The sequence below is a fragment of the Propithecus coquereli genome, unplaced genomic scaffold (genome assembly GCF_000956105.1).
Source record: "Propithecus coquereli isolate 6110/MARCELLA unplaced genomic scaffold, Pcoq_1.0 Scaffold67, whole genome shotgun sequence".
NCBI lineage: Eukaryota > Metazoa > Chordata > Mammalia > Primates > Indriidae > Propithecus > Propithecus coquereli.
The window spans coordinates 1,781,522-1,796,568 of record NW_012152729.1 but is presented as its reverse complement, the minus strand read 5'-3'; positions in this window follow the sequence as shown (position 1 = coordinate 1,796,568).

The window sequence follows — 15,047 nt, the reverse complement described above, 5'->3', positions numbered from 1 at the left end:
AAGTTACGTTCACACAAAAATCTGTATGGGAACATTTATAGTGGCTTTGTTCATAATTGCCAAAACCTGGAGACAATCCAAATGTCCTTCAACTGGCGAATGGTTACATAGTGAGATTTCCATACAGTGGACTACTACTCAGCAAGAAAAAAGAATGAACTATTAATACTAATATATGCAATAAGGTGGGTGAATCTCAAAGGCATTATGCTCAGTTCAAGAAGCCAGACTCAAAAGTCTCCATGCTGCTGAGTCCATTTATGTTTTAGTCTAGAAAAGGCCAAACTAGGTATAGAGAACAGATTGGTGGATGCCAAGGACTGGGGCAGGGTAGAGAGGTTGACTAAAAGTACAAGGGGATTTTGGGGACTTTGTAATGGAACTTTTCGGTGTCTTGGTTGTAGTGATGGTGGCATGGCTGTGCATGTGACAAAACTCATACAACCACACAGCAAAATATGTGAATATCCTTTCATGTGAATTATGCTTTAATAAGCCTGACTGTAAAAAGAAGTGATCAGCAATCTGATGCTCATAGATCTGAACAGTGACCTCACATTTGTGCCCCATTATAAAATCTTCAAGCCTTCACATGGTAGCATCTTCTCTATCTCAGGAGATTTTGTTCATAAAGTTCCATCACCCTCAAAGGAATCTTTAACACTCCCTTAGTATTTCTGTGGCGATGCCCAAAGACCTTGTATACTATTGGATGGTGAGAGCTCCCTCTGAAACACAAGTATTTTTTTGTTGTAAACGAAGCACAGCTTTAGAAGAATTGACTATTTCATGTATGAATAGGTGACTCTTTTGAGACACGAGTGTGACATGATGGAACCCCATGCTACTTCTCTGCTAAGTGGGCAGTGGATCTACTGGCTTTGTAGGATGTAGAGATTTGAATCCTTTAAACCAATCTGTACATGTACTTTTTCAGATCTGATTAAACACCCCAGCCCACCATCTCCAAACTTCCACCCGGGCTGCTTAAAGGTTCTTGAAGAAAAATCACAAAACTGGCCATGTAGCACAATAAAAAAATCATTTGGTCTTCAGTGATGCCAAACCATCTTTATCAGGCAAAGTTATTTCCTCTTATCATTATTTTTCTTTTGAGTATATCTGAATGCTTTGTCAAAATTTCCTCTTTGGTACATTGTTTGTGTATTTGCCTATATCTTTTGGTTGAGATGTAACCAGGTGGTAGCTCCTTCAGACCAGTGATTTGTTCAGTTTGTGCTGTCTCATCTTAATTGATACCCAAGTGGCACCAGGTATATTGTTGGCGATCACTTGATAGGTGGATGAATATGGTTGATCCTTAGGATGCAAAGTCTAAAATGGCAAATACTATGGGATTTCAAATTTCAATATAGATCTGTGGCTACTTGTGGATATTGATTAATTTTTTTAACTTATTATAAAAAGTAGGTTTCTGAAAGAATATAAATATGTGACTGTCACTTAGAACTTACATATGTACTATATATAGCGTTATGCTGTATAGAGAGCTTTTAACTTGAAAATTAGACCATCTCAGGTTTTTATATTAGATATCAATGCAATTGTTAAAGCCCAATTCCTTCATTTGTGGTAATTCTTTGTTCTTCCTGGGCGCGTAGGCCCACACTAAACAGTGCCAGCCCATCCCAAGATTTTCCCCCAGAAAACAAGTGTTCCAGACATGCAGAAAGAAGGTCAGCAGTACTGTTTGGCACAGTTATGTTGCCCTCCTAGTTGACAGCAGTGCGTGGTTCAGTTTAGAAAACAATAATTTGCAAAAGGATTTTCTTTTTCTCATATATTTTTCCTTTTCCTCTTTTTTTAAAAACCATTTTATCTCCCAAAGTAAAATTATTTTATATTCAGTTCTCTGTGAAAACAATTTATCTAGTTAGAGAAAAATGTGAAGTCACTGTGCCGCATCTCTAAATGGGCAGTGTTCCCTGAAGTCCCACTAAGCTGGGTGGCTTTTTGAGTCTCTGAACGTAGGTTGTAAGCATGTAAGTGCATGAGGTAGAGGTGGGAGGTGGTTACCGTGAATAGAGGTTAATTTCCCCAGTGAGAAACAAATGCCGGCTGTATCCTGAAGTCAGTCCAGTTCCCTCTCGGAGATAGTAGGTTCTTAGCAGTGTACACCCTTGATTTCATTTCAATATCTACTATTATAGTTTTCCTCTGATTTCATGGCTTATGCTTTCCAAAGTACATTCATTCCTTCATTAACAAATACTCATCCAGCATCTCCTCTGTCCCAGACACATCCTGGGCATTGAGGACACATTGGTATACAAAACCAGCAAAGAGCTTTCAAACCCTTGTCGCTTTCTGTTATCCTTACGATCTTGGGAAGCCGGTAGGACTTTTATGTATTATTCCCACTAGGAAATGAGAGAGACTGTGGCTTTCCTCTGAGATCACAGGTGAAGTTATTGGCAAGATTGGAACTGGAAGCGAGATCTTTGTGCTCCCAGCGAACTGTGCTGTTCATCGCACCAGACAAGACCTGTAGGGTGGGGGTGGAGGTGATCCCGGTACCCTTGGATTGGTACCTGTTGCATTTGTCTTTGGATCGTGGCCTTCCGAAGGGCCACCGAATAGCTTGGCTTTGAGAAATGACCTGCCATTTCCAAACAGCGTCAAGGAGAGTCAGTTAGACAAAAGGATGGGAAGCAAGGTATTGAGCTTTAAATTTTCTTGTGTATTTGAAAGGAAAAAAAAAATATGATTCAGGGACAATGGTGTAAAACGAAAACAGTTTTCTCCAACTCTGTGTCTGTGGGGACGTTACTAATCAGAGTGGCTTTCTCTCCCCACCCCACCCCCCAACCCTAACCTCTTTTATTTTTTATTTTTTTATTTTTGGAAGGGGAGAGATGACCCTGCTGAGTTTTGGAGTATGCCTATAGCAGCTTTTAGCAAATCACAATCCCAGCAGTAGGTTCAGCTTTGAAGAAAGATTTACAAATCTCTCACTGCTTTATAAATATCTGCATTTATATCTTAAAGAAGAAGGAAAAAAAGCCCCTCACGGTTGGTCTCAGCCTCCCCGGCCCCTCTCCCCCGCCCACTTCCCCTTTCCTTGCCTTCTTCTTTCAGAAATTAAAGATTGTGATGTGTGCAGGAAATGAGGGTCTATAAAATTGTGATAAAATGTTCCTGCAAAATTGCCTTTGAATTTTCGCCTTGAATTGCAGGCGAAATGAAATTGTTCGCTTTCAGCATTGCTTTGTTTTTGACCCCTTTTTGTGAATTCTCAAAGGAAAGAAACATATTCCCATCTTTTATAGTAATCAAATTTATCTGGCATCTCTCAGCCTCTTGAATTACTTATGCTAGAGTTGGCCAGCCTCAGGAAGGCTGTGGCTGGTTTATTTATTTATTGTTCTAAAGTGAGGGTTTTTGACATGAGGTTCCCACATCATCCTGGGGGGATATGGGAGAAAAATCGAAAGTGCTTTCTGACATCCCTTATGTGTGTTACGCGTATATGTGCATATGTCTCGTCAAGGTGAAAGATAGCCATCTAATGAGAAGTAATAGGAGAAATGTCATGATCATAGGTCATGACTATTTAATTTAATATTATCACATGAGTGAGGGAAAAAATCTCATGTCATTGATGCAAAATTTTATGTAAAAAGCAAAAAAAAAAAAAAACTTGGTGAAAGGCTTTGCATTTGCAGAGAAGTGCTAATAATTGGTTGTAATCCTGTTAAGTAATGAATTGGTTGTAACAAATATTTCTGTGAGTCATAGGTGAGTATATCCCTTTGTAATATTAGGGTTTTCATATGACCTTCTCTTTCACATAATGCATGATCGGAGATCACACATCGGCTGTCACTTGCAACAGCAGTGACAGCTCAGCCTTGCCTGGTAACCCTGAGTTCTTGAGTAACATGATTCTTTTTTTTTTTTTTTTTTTTTTTTTTAATTTTTGGTCCCTGGTGTCCGACCTTAAAAAAAAAAAAAAAAAAGCAGAAAACAACACCCCCCACCCCAAACCGCTAGGCTACAGGTGCAAACCTGCAGGAATCAAATTTGAGTTTCCAAATGAAATTTTTCTTATGTTGAGAAAACAAAATAAGGTGCAACCATCAGGGGGAATACATAAATAGTTTTGTTTGTTTGTGGCCTTAACCTCCACCTGGTTCAAGTTAAAATTTAGGGAGGAAAAATTATTTTTTAAACTTTTACTAAAGTCTTACACATCCTTTATTTAAATGTATGCTTAGAAAAGTGTATGATGCATCCAACTGTTGAACTTTTTTCATGCTTATACATTTCTAAATTATAGTGAGTTAACTCCAAAGAGCTCTAAGCTGTTACTTCCTTTTTCTTTCTCTCTCTCTCTTTTTTTTTTTTTTACAATATAGGCAAAATATATTTACACCATAATCAGTACTTTGTACCAATGTTTTAAAGGCTTTTGTCATTTCTGTTTCATTTTTCAAACATTTCTTAAATAGTAACTTAAATAAAAACCTGGACCCTTTATTTAAAGTGATTCATATTTAGGTCAGTAAAAGGTCCATATAAGTTTAAGAAACTACAAAATGAAGGTCCTTAGAAAAGATGTGTTATATGTGCTTTGAGCATCTGTCACATACTCTTCTTTGACATTATGAGGATTTTTGAATCACTGGAAGAGAGGCTGGTGTGCAAATCACCCTCTAACAAATCCACATCTATCTGCATATCAGCATTTTAGTAAAACAAATTTTAGGATTAAGCAAAAGTTCAGGAAGTTCAGTGTAAGTGGGAAGGTTTGCATTAGTTAACTAATAAAATTAGATTTGCTTTAGAAATATTTATTTTAACAATCATTATCTGTGACTTAATTTCTGATTAATTTATGCACAGGAATCCGCTAAGCCACCTGTCATATTTTGGTTTTGATGAAAAAGAGAAGAAAATGGCTTTTTCAGAAGATTTAAATGCAAAAGCATGAGTTTTCATAGTGTTTCTCGCGGGGCTATAGATTCCAGGAGGCTGCAGCGTCCTTCATGAGCCGTGTACAATAGATCAGCAACTGGCATTTCAGTTTCTCCTTTTCCTTTTTAAAAAATAATCCCTAACGTTTATATAAATGCTTTCTTTAATCCACAGAAAAGTGGATTAATGTGATTCTTAATTGTGGCAGTGAGGGAACACTGAGGATCAATATTCATTTGAAATCATTTTAAAAACAGTTTTCTTCTGCTGTGCCCTCAGAGAAGGCAGCACAAATATTTTCCTGGTTCATACACAGTAATTTAGATGTGTCCACTTTTGCAGTTGTGCCCGTGAATCAATTTAGTGTGGGTTTGTTCACATCTAAAGCAAAGTTAAATGCTAACTTTAAAAGTAGAGAGACGTTCCATAGATATCCTTTGCTTTCAAAAAGCGCACGTTTGACTGTGATCCTTAAAAAAGCTTTTATTGAACTATTTTCTTTTTCTGTTTGTAAAATTCACAAAGGGCTGTTCTATAAACCCTCTTCATTCGCCCTCCCCCCTTGTTCGTCCTAAATTTTTGCCTCAGGGGAATAAACAGCAACAGTGTTCAATTTCCCCTTCTGAATGTATACGCCAACACACAGGGCTTTTATTACAAGGAAAGAAATCAAATCATTGTCACCTAAAGTGCTAATTATGTCTGATAAATGTATGGCATACACTTAATGCAAAGAGAGCTTAGGAAATGATACACCTTCCGTAATTACAGTGACCAACCTACCTCCATCAATCTAAATTTTTTTTCAATCCATGTTCATTTGGGTGGCTCTATTTTTATTAAATGGCTTTTCTTAAGCTTCAACAGACCCACTTGCTTGCTAATAAGGAAACTCGAATTAAGTATTTTGGAAGTGCGTGCCATAGGAGAACATGTTACATGATACACACCCAGATGAGTGTACCCAGATAACACAAACCGCCAGAACGTGGTTACATTCCTCTCCCAATGGGGCACAGAACTGCGAACGGAGGATAGAATTTGCCATTCTTCGCTTGCCTAATGAATTTGTGTATCCAGTTAACTAAAGAACACTGTATTTCGATTTCAGGGGAGCCTGAAATCCCTTCATACAGCTGACAACAGAGCCTTTATCCCCCTCCCCGGGGACATTAAGACCTTGTGAGTAGGCATACCGCCCTGGGAACCTCCGATGATAACATTTAGGAATTACTTCTCTTTCCCTGTTTTTCTTCGTGAAAGAAAGCCACCATTCTTCTCAGAGCCAAATTGTATGTGGCCTCTAATCGAACCTGACACCCTCATACAAATGAAATAAAAGTAGGTTTTAATTAGACTGAAGGACACCGATTTTCTTTGAAGCTGCTTCAGGGTCCTTCTCTGAGTCCTCCAGCAGACGAGGTTGTTTTTGCACATGTGTACATTTCTGACTGCAGAGATGCCGTTCTGGAGTGTGTGTGAATACAGGCCAGTCATCAGGGCTCATGGGCCGAGTGTGATGCTGAGGTTTTTGTTTATTTTTTTGCCATATCACCCCTCTGGGTTTTTGTCCACTACTCGCATATCCACCCAAGGTAAATGCTGTGGGAATCATGCATATTTGGGCAGATTTTCTCATTATTAATGAAACCCGACCAAACATTTCTTTTGTTGTTTTTCCTTTTTTTCGTCTCTCTCTCTGTTTTCCTCTCCCCAACTCATAATCTCTTGTACTCTTCCTAACCTCTTTCTTGTCCTTGTTGCTGTCTTTTTCACTTTAATTTTTTAACTGAAATCTACTAGTTATAAAATCTGTATTTTGGAAGGCAGTAAACAGCTTCAAAATTCTTCCATTTCCTTTTGATTACCTATCTTAGAATCTTTGTGGGTTTGGGGGAAAAGTGAATGCTACCTGATTAAAGGAAAATAGTTCATGGCAAATAATGAATTCACCATTTATTTTTACTTTTTAAGTCATAATTATGATACTAGAATTCAAACTTTTGGTTATACTGTTACGCAAATAGATAAATCTAGAACAGAGATGTAGTTTTACAGAATACTTTGTATAAAATCTTAATTAATAGTTTTGTACTAGATTTTCAAATTGTCAATTTGTTTGAGCCTGCTTTAAAAATCTTTTTAAATTGCAGAAGTTTTGGTATCATTAAAAATAGTAAAATTATTTGCACTTAGGATGACAAGTCATAAAAATATTTTTAAATAAAGAAAATGAGAAGGGTTTTCATTTTTACCCTGGAAAATTCTCAGTGTGAGAAATATGTTTTTAAAACTTCCCATGAATTTAAAAGACAAGTATTTATTGAAATTTGTATGTTCTAGTTGAAAAAATTCGATACAGTGGTCAGAAGAATAAATGTTATGTTAATTGTAATATCATATTATCACATAAAAGTTATGTCCTTCTCAGTGATCTGATAGTTAGCTTTAGAAAACTAAATAAAAATTTATTTATTTTTTAGCTACCCTATGAAAACGATGAAGAAGTACTATCATTTGTCTTCTGACTTATAGTTTGTAGTCAGGTATAAGTCAAATAGTAAAATTTGAGGATTAATTCCATCTATCAGCATATACCGAAGAGAAATAAAAACGTGTTCACACAAACACCTGTACACACATCTTCGTAGCATCATTTTTCGTAACAGTCAAAAGATGGAAACAACTCAAATGTCCATCAGATGACGAATGGATTTAAAAAACAGGTGATATATCCATACAGTGGAATACTATCCAGTCATACAGAGGAATGAGTTACTGATACAGGCTACAACATGTATGAATTTTGAAAACATTATGCTAAGTGAAAGAAGCCAACACAAAACACCATTTATTACATGATTCCATATATATTAAATGTTGAGAGTAGGCAAATGTATGTAGATATAATGTTGATCAGTAGCTGTCTGGGGCTGGGGGAGAAATGAAATTCGGTGTTTGGGGAGATGATAGCTGAAGGGTGCCAGGTTTCTTTTGGGGATGATAAAATATTCTAAAATTGATTGCAATGATGATTGCATAACTCTGTGAATATACTAAAATCCATTGAATGGCCCATTTTAAATGGGTAAATTCTATGGTATATGAAATATATCTCAATAAAGCTGCTACAAAATAATCAGGACTTGTATGTTTATATACTAAATGCTAATGAGCAAAGAAAAAAATTAATTACTTTTGAAAAAAAAACTGTTGTTTGCTTAGAGATATTTTGACTAGAATGAAATTTTCTAGGTTAACACTCTAGCTAATATGTTATAAATATTGACGTCCTATCCTAGGACTTGCATTTCTATTATAATAGAAATAGTTTATTTTGTGTCTGAAACTGCAAATAATTTCTTTACATTGGCTGTTTTTAACATTTGTTATAAATCATGTTTGAACTTTAGAAAGAATGAGAAAAGGGTAATCAGAACTTGAGTCTATTGTTATTTTAAAAAACGTGTATAGTACTAAGTCTTTCACATTTAAATTTGATTATAGTTCAAATGTTTTACTTTACATTTTGCTTTAAAAATTATAAACTACATAATGGCAGTAGTACTTTTTTTACTGTAAAATTTAGCATGCATTTGGAAAGCCATATAAGACACACACAGACATACGCACATATTCAATTTATTGGATAAATCAAACTCCTGTGTGTCTCCCACCCAGATTAAGAAATAGGTCATTGTCACCTTCTCAGAAGTCCCCTTAGGTCTCCTCTCCAATCCCAACGCCTCCATCCTCTCCAGAAATAATCCTTATCATGCCTTTTGAGATAATCATTTCCTTGGATTGCTTTAAAATTTTACCACATTATGTATGCAACGTGGTCAGCAATATAATTTAGTCTTGCCAGATTCTTCATGTAATTGGAATAATTTGGTATATATTCTTTGTTACTTGTTTCTTTTGGTCAACATTATACTAGCAAAGGTCATTTATGATAAAAGTCAGCGTCTTATTCTATCAAGGGTCACGATGTAAAAATTTTTGTTTTTGCAGGCCATATGATTTCTGTTACAACTACTCAGTTCTGCTCTTGTAGGTTGAAAGCAGCCACAGACAGTATGTACATGAATGAGTATGGTTGTTTTCTAATAAAACTTTATTTACAAAAACAGTCCAAATTTGAGTGTGTAGTTTGCCAACCCCTAGTTTAAATGATTGTGTAGCTCTGGCTCCTTCATTTTCATCATTAGATAGTATAGCATTATATGATTATACCAAAGTTTATCTATCCCTTTTATTCTTGACAGACATGTGAGTTGTTTCCAGTTAGGAATATTGCAAAAATGCTTCTATATACAGTCTTACAAATGTTTTTGGTGCACAGGTACAAAAATTAGAGTGGATATACCCAAGAATAGAGATAATGAGTTAGTGGATATGACACCTTCAGCTTGACTATTAAATGGCGAATGGTTTTTCAAAGTGGCTTTTTCACTTTACACTCTCACTAAAAGTGTCTTAGAATTCTCAGTACTCAACAGCTTCCTCAACACTTGGTAATATCAGACTTTTTAATTTTAGCCAATTTAATGGCAGAGATAACACTTTGTGTTTTTTGCTTGCCTAACCATGATTATTCATGAAATTGTATTTTCGTATATTTGATTTTGAAATAAATTTTTTGTTAGATTTATTCTTAAATAACATTTTTATGTTATTGTGAGTGGTATCTTTTTATTTTGTTTTCTAACTTTCTGTTGCTGATATATAGAAATGTAATTGATTTTTGCATGTCAATTTTGCATCAAGAGATTTGGTAGAGTCTCCTAATAATTTGTCACTAGATTATTTTGGATTTTCTACATGTACAGTTATATAAATATGAGGAAAATGACAGTTTAGTTTCTTTCTTTTGAATTCTTACATGTTTTATTTCTTTTCCTTTGCCTTGGTGTGCTGGCCGTGCCCTCTAGAACAATGCTGAGTAGAAGTGATAATGCATATTCTTAGGTTTTTTCTGATCTCGGGGGGAAAGTATTCAGAATTTCAACATTAAATATAATGATTGCTGTAGTTTGGGAGGTATATAACTTATATCTGATTGTTTTAAAAAGCTTTTTCAACTCCTAGGTTGCAATCTTTTTTAACAGGAATGGGTTGTTAAATTTTTATCTATTTTTCTGCGTCTTATTGAAATGGTTATATGTTTTCTCCTTTAACCTATCAATTTGGTAAGATACATTTATTATTCACTAATATTAAATTTACCTTGCATTCCTTGTATATAATCAAATTAATCATGATGTATTATCTCTTTTTATATTGCTCAAATTGGTTAGGTAATAAATTATTTTACAACTTTTATATCTATATTTATTAGTGATATTGACCTATTATTTTTCTTGTGTGTATTTTCATTATTAAAGATTGGTATCCAGGTAAAGTTGACCTCAGAAAAAGAATTGGTGAGGAGTTGCATTTTTTTCTAGTAAGTTTTATTCTTGAATGTATGCTAGGACTTACTGGTGTAACTGTCTGGGCCTGAACTTTTATTTGTGGGAAAATTTTTAAATACTGTTTCAATCATCTCAATAGTTGTTAGACTAAAGTATCAATCCAATTTGGTAAATTTTCTTTTCTAATTTTTTTGTATTTAGTTTTTTTATTTAAGTTTTTTATATTTAATGTTTTGTATTTGAACATTTAAGTGTATGGAGACTGAGTGCCTTTTCTCTCTATATGTTATCATTAAATGTTTTGCAATTTTATTCTTTTCAAAGAAGCAACTTTTTAAATCTGTATTCTAGTATATTAACTCTAGCTTATATGTTTATCATTTTCTTCCTTCTACTTTTACTGTTTTTAATTTTTTGTGGTTTAGAAATGGATAATTATTATATTTCATAACTTTCTAAATATTCACTAATAAAGTTATAGTGCCTTAGTTATATCCAGTAAGTTTTTATATGTAGCATACTTCATTATCATGCATTTCTAAATGTTGTATAGTTTCCATTAGATTTCTTATTGAGCCATGGTTATTTTGAGCTACATTTCTCCAATTTTTAAGCTTATGGGGGATTTTCTAGTTTTATTTTTATCTAATGGTTTCTAGTTTAAAGTCTGATCAGAGACAATGACCTGTATCATTTCAGTTCTTAGAACTTTTTTGAGACTCGTTTTATGGATCAGTATGTGGTGAATTTTTGTCAGTGTTCCATGTGTGCTTAGAAAAAGAATGTGTTGTACGGTTGTTGAGTATATGTTCCATGTAGGTTATTTGGTCGAGTTCGATCGTAATGTTATTTAAGTCTTTTGTATCCTTACTAATTTTTTCTGTTCATTCAGTAATTAGCAAGACAAGTATGAATTAAATCTTTATCATTATACAGTGAAATTCTTTATCAATGCTTTTTGTTTTAAAGTCTATATTTTTGCTAATAATAGCTCTACCATTTTTATTTTGGTTGATATGTCCATGTTCATTTTCTGTCTTCCTCGCGTCAGTCTTTTATATCTTTATTTTGTAAATATGTCTCTTAAAAACATCACACAAATTAATTTTGGTTTTATCCACTGTGACAACATTTGTTTTGTAATTGGAGCTGTTGGCTCATTTACATGTACATTTAATGTAATCAGTGTTAAATTTGTGTTTAAATTTGCCAACATATTTTGTATTCTTTATTTGTCTTCCTGGTTATATGCTTATTTTCCTCTTTTCACAGTATCTTTCAGATTAATTATATTTCATTATTACACTTATTTCTTGAATGAGTTTGGAAATGCACTCTGTTTTCTTTTTTGATTTTTCCTAGAAATTGCAGCATGTGTGCTTATCAAAACCTAAAGCTAATCAATAAATTTACATTTTATCTAGAAAAAAGAAAGGACTTTTAACACTTTAACCTCTTTATTCACTTTCAAACTTACATAATTTTGTCATGCATGTGTTTTAATTCTTTTTTAAAATTGTCATTAATTTTGTGTCAATGTTCATTTAAATGTATCCACATATTTGGCTCTTTCTTATATTTTTTTCTTGTATCTCAGAATTTCTGCCTGGGATTACTTTTGTCTTCTCCTGAATTATTATTTATTTTAGTGAGAATATTGCAGGGGCAAATGTTCACAATTTTTATTTGTTTAAAAACTGTCTTTCTTTCCCCATCTCTCTTTGTAATAAGAAGTTTGGTTCCACTTTTGGATTTTTGACTGAGGACTGCTTTTAAGCCTCATCCCGTCTTTCTTTCCCTCTGGTCTACATATGGCTTATGCTGATAAGAAAGCCAAGATGCTCTTTTCTTTGGCACTGGTGGTAAATTCAAACCTCACAGGCTCCTGACCACATGTGAGAGGCCTCACCCAGGATCTATCTCCTCAGCACAATAAAAGCTCCAAGCCAGACTCCTTTCCTTGCTCTCTAAAGCCATTTTTAGAACAGCTTGGGAGGCTTTCCCTGTTCTCTCCAAGGAGACTCAATTATGTAAGTAATAAACCTATTCATACCCTCTTGATGTATGTATGGCATTGTCATTCTCAACATCCAAACCAAATTTTCAGTGGAGGTCCAACCTGTCTCTGTAGGGGATCTAACACATTCTTAAAAAATATTTTCTCTTGGTATGGAATTCTAGTTTTACAAGTATTTTCATTCACCATACCTAACATGTCATCCTATTGTCCTTTGACTTCCAGTGTTGCTATCGAGATGTCAGATGTCTATCTAATTGTTGTGACTTTGAATGTAATTTATCTTTTTTATTATTTTATAACTGCTCTTAAGATTGTATCCATTTTCTTTGGTATTACTATGATGTTTCTAAGTGTATTGCTTTCTTCCTTTTGCATTTATTACTACTTGGGATCTCAATATCTTCTTGAACCTGTGGATAGTTTTCTTTCATCACTTTCTAGAAAAGTCTTTGTCATTTTCTCTTCAAATATTTCTTCTTGCCCATTCTCTCTATTCTCTTTCTTGAACTCCCATCACATATGTTAGGTCTTTTTACTATATGATCCCATGACTCTTAACTTCTGTACTTTCTATTTTTTTCTTTCTGTGCTACACTCTGGAGAATTTAACCTATGTTCCCATTTACCTATTTTCTCTTTAGCTGTTTTTAATCTGCTGGTATACTCATTTATTGTGCTTTAATTTCAGTTATTTTTTTATATCTATAAGTTCTATTTTGTACTTTATCAAATCTATTAGAGATTTTTTGTAGTGCCCCGTATATATTTTCAAGCTTAATTTTTATTTATTTAATCTTAATACCTTAATAAGCCCAGGCATTTTATAATCTTTGCCTAAAAATTTTAACATATCAGTCTCTTTTGGTCATTTGTCTTTTCCTATTTTTCCTGCTTACGTACTTGGCTTTTTCTATTTTTCCTTCACATACTTGAATTTTTTTTTAAAATTCTGAGCTACTTATTATCCTTGAAAATAATTATTTGTGGTTTTATTTGAGATCTAGGATAAAGGTGTCTCCCTCCATAGAGGATTTGAATTTGTTTAGCCACGCACCTAGGAGAATTACCTTTAAGACCATTCTAAGTTGAATTCTTAGCTTTAGAGTTTTTTGTTTATTTGTTTTATCTTTTGTTTTTATACTTAGCTGATGTGAATTCAGTCTGCAAATCTGAGTGAGGATAGCTTTTTTTAAATGTCACTTTTTCTCTCTTCTCTGCTTAGTGATCAGTCAACTTTAATTTAGTCCCCTGAGAGTGAAGGAGGGCTGGGTGTATTTACTTATGGCTGACTCTTATTCTGATGGTGTGAACCTTCGGGAATCCAATTCAATTTAGAGAAGTTTGCTTTTTCTGGAAAATTCCCTTAGGGTAAAAGAAACTTCAGTGCTCTTCTCTGCTCTTTGGATTTCTGCTTTCTCTGATATTGTGAACTAAAGTTTTTACTACCTTTTCAGACCTTCAATAATCTTAAGAAGCTACTTAAAAGCCTCTTATTTGACCACTATTCAGATTATAAATAAGAAACCCTATTATTCAACTTTGGTAGAAAATCCAAAGCCAGGAACAAAAGCTATATGATTAGAGCCTACCATTTTAAGATCCTGATGCCAACATTGTGAGAATCATAGTCCTCATAAGGTATGGTTACCAGTATTTTTCTTATTTTAGAGAAGAGTAAGCTGAGGCACAGATAAATAAGTTGTGTATCATACAACTTTTTTGAATGCCAAAGCTGTGACTCAAACCCAGATCTGTCTGAACCAGACTTGTGCTTTCAGTTATACATTTATTTCTTCTTGCCGAGTTCAAAATTATCCTAACTGTCCTTTTGATTTTACTTCTCTGCTTTGGCCTTTGGATTCTCATGAATTATTGCTACTTAGAGTTCCACTAGGCATGGGCTGATATTCCCGGGCCTTGCTCAGCTGTCTGCCTCTGGCCTCAAAAATTTGAGTGCTGACCATTAGGAAAGGTTATTTATGCTCCAAAAATGTTATAAAGAATCTTACTGGCTAGGAAATGCACTGGATTTGCTGACCCACACTCTCTGTGAGTAAATCTTAAAGTCCATAGGTAGAATAAAAACAAGTTTATTGAGAATTTTTTAACAGAAAACTCATACATTTTCATTATAGCAAATCAGAATACGTAAGTGAACAAAACCAAGAAAATAGAGAATACCTATAATCATGCCCAAAGACAATCACTTGAAAATCCTTCCAGGCTCTTTGCATGTATATACACACTCTATATTTACATTTATATTCTAAAAGGGAATCATGCCATGCATGCCGTTTTATAGCTAGGTTTGGGCTGCATTGTGTCACGTGCCTTAATGATGATTACATGTTGAGTAGGGAACAATATAGATTGAGACTAAAGCCAGATGCCAACAGGAAGCCAGGTCAGAAGCCTTTTCTAAGATATTGCAAGCTTTACTTTGAAAAAAAAAAACATAATATGACTTATTTTCCTAACTATTTTCTAATATTATACAGTAAATCATTACTTACCTATGGAACATCATTGTAAAGAGAGAATACTTGTTCTCTCTGAAGCAGAGATAGTTATGATGGTTAACATAGAAAGTATTGTCCCTTGTGGTTAAGGCTATTATGATATTTTGTTCCTGTTGATCTTTTTCTTCTGAGTAGAGTAGTTATTTCAAAGCA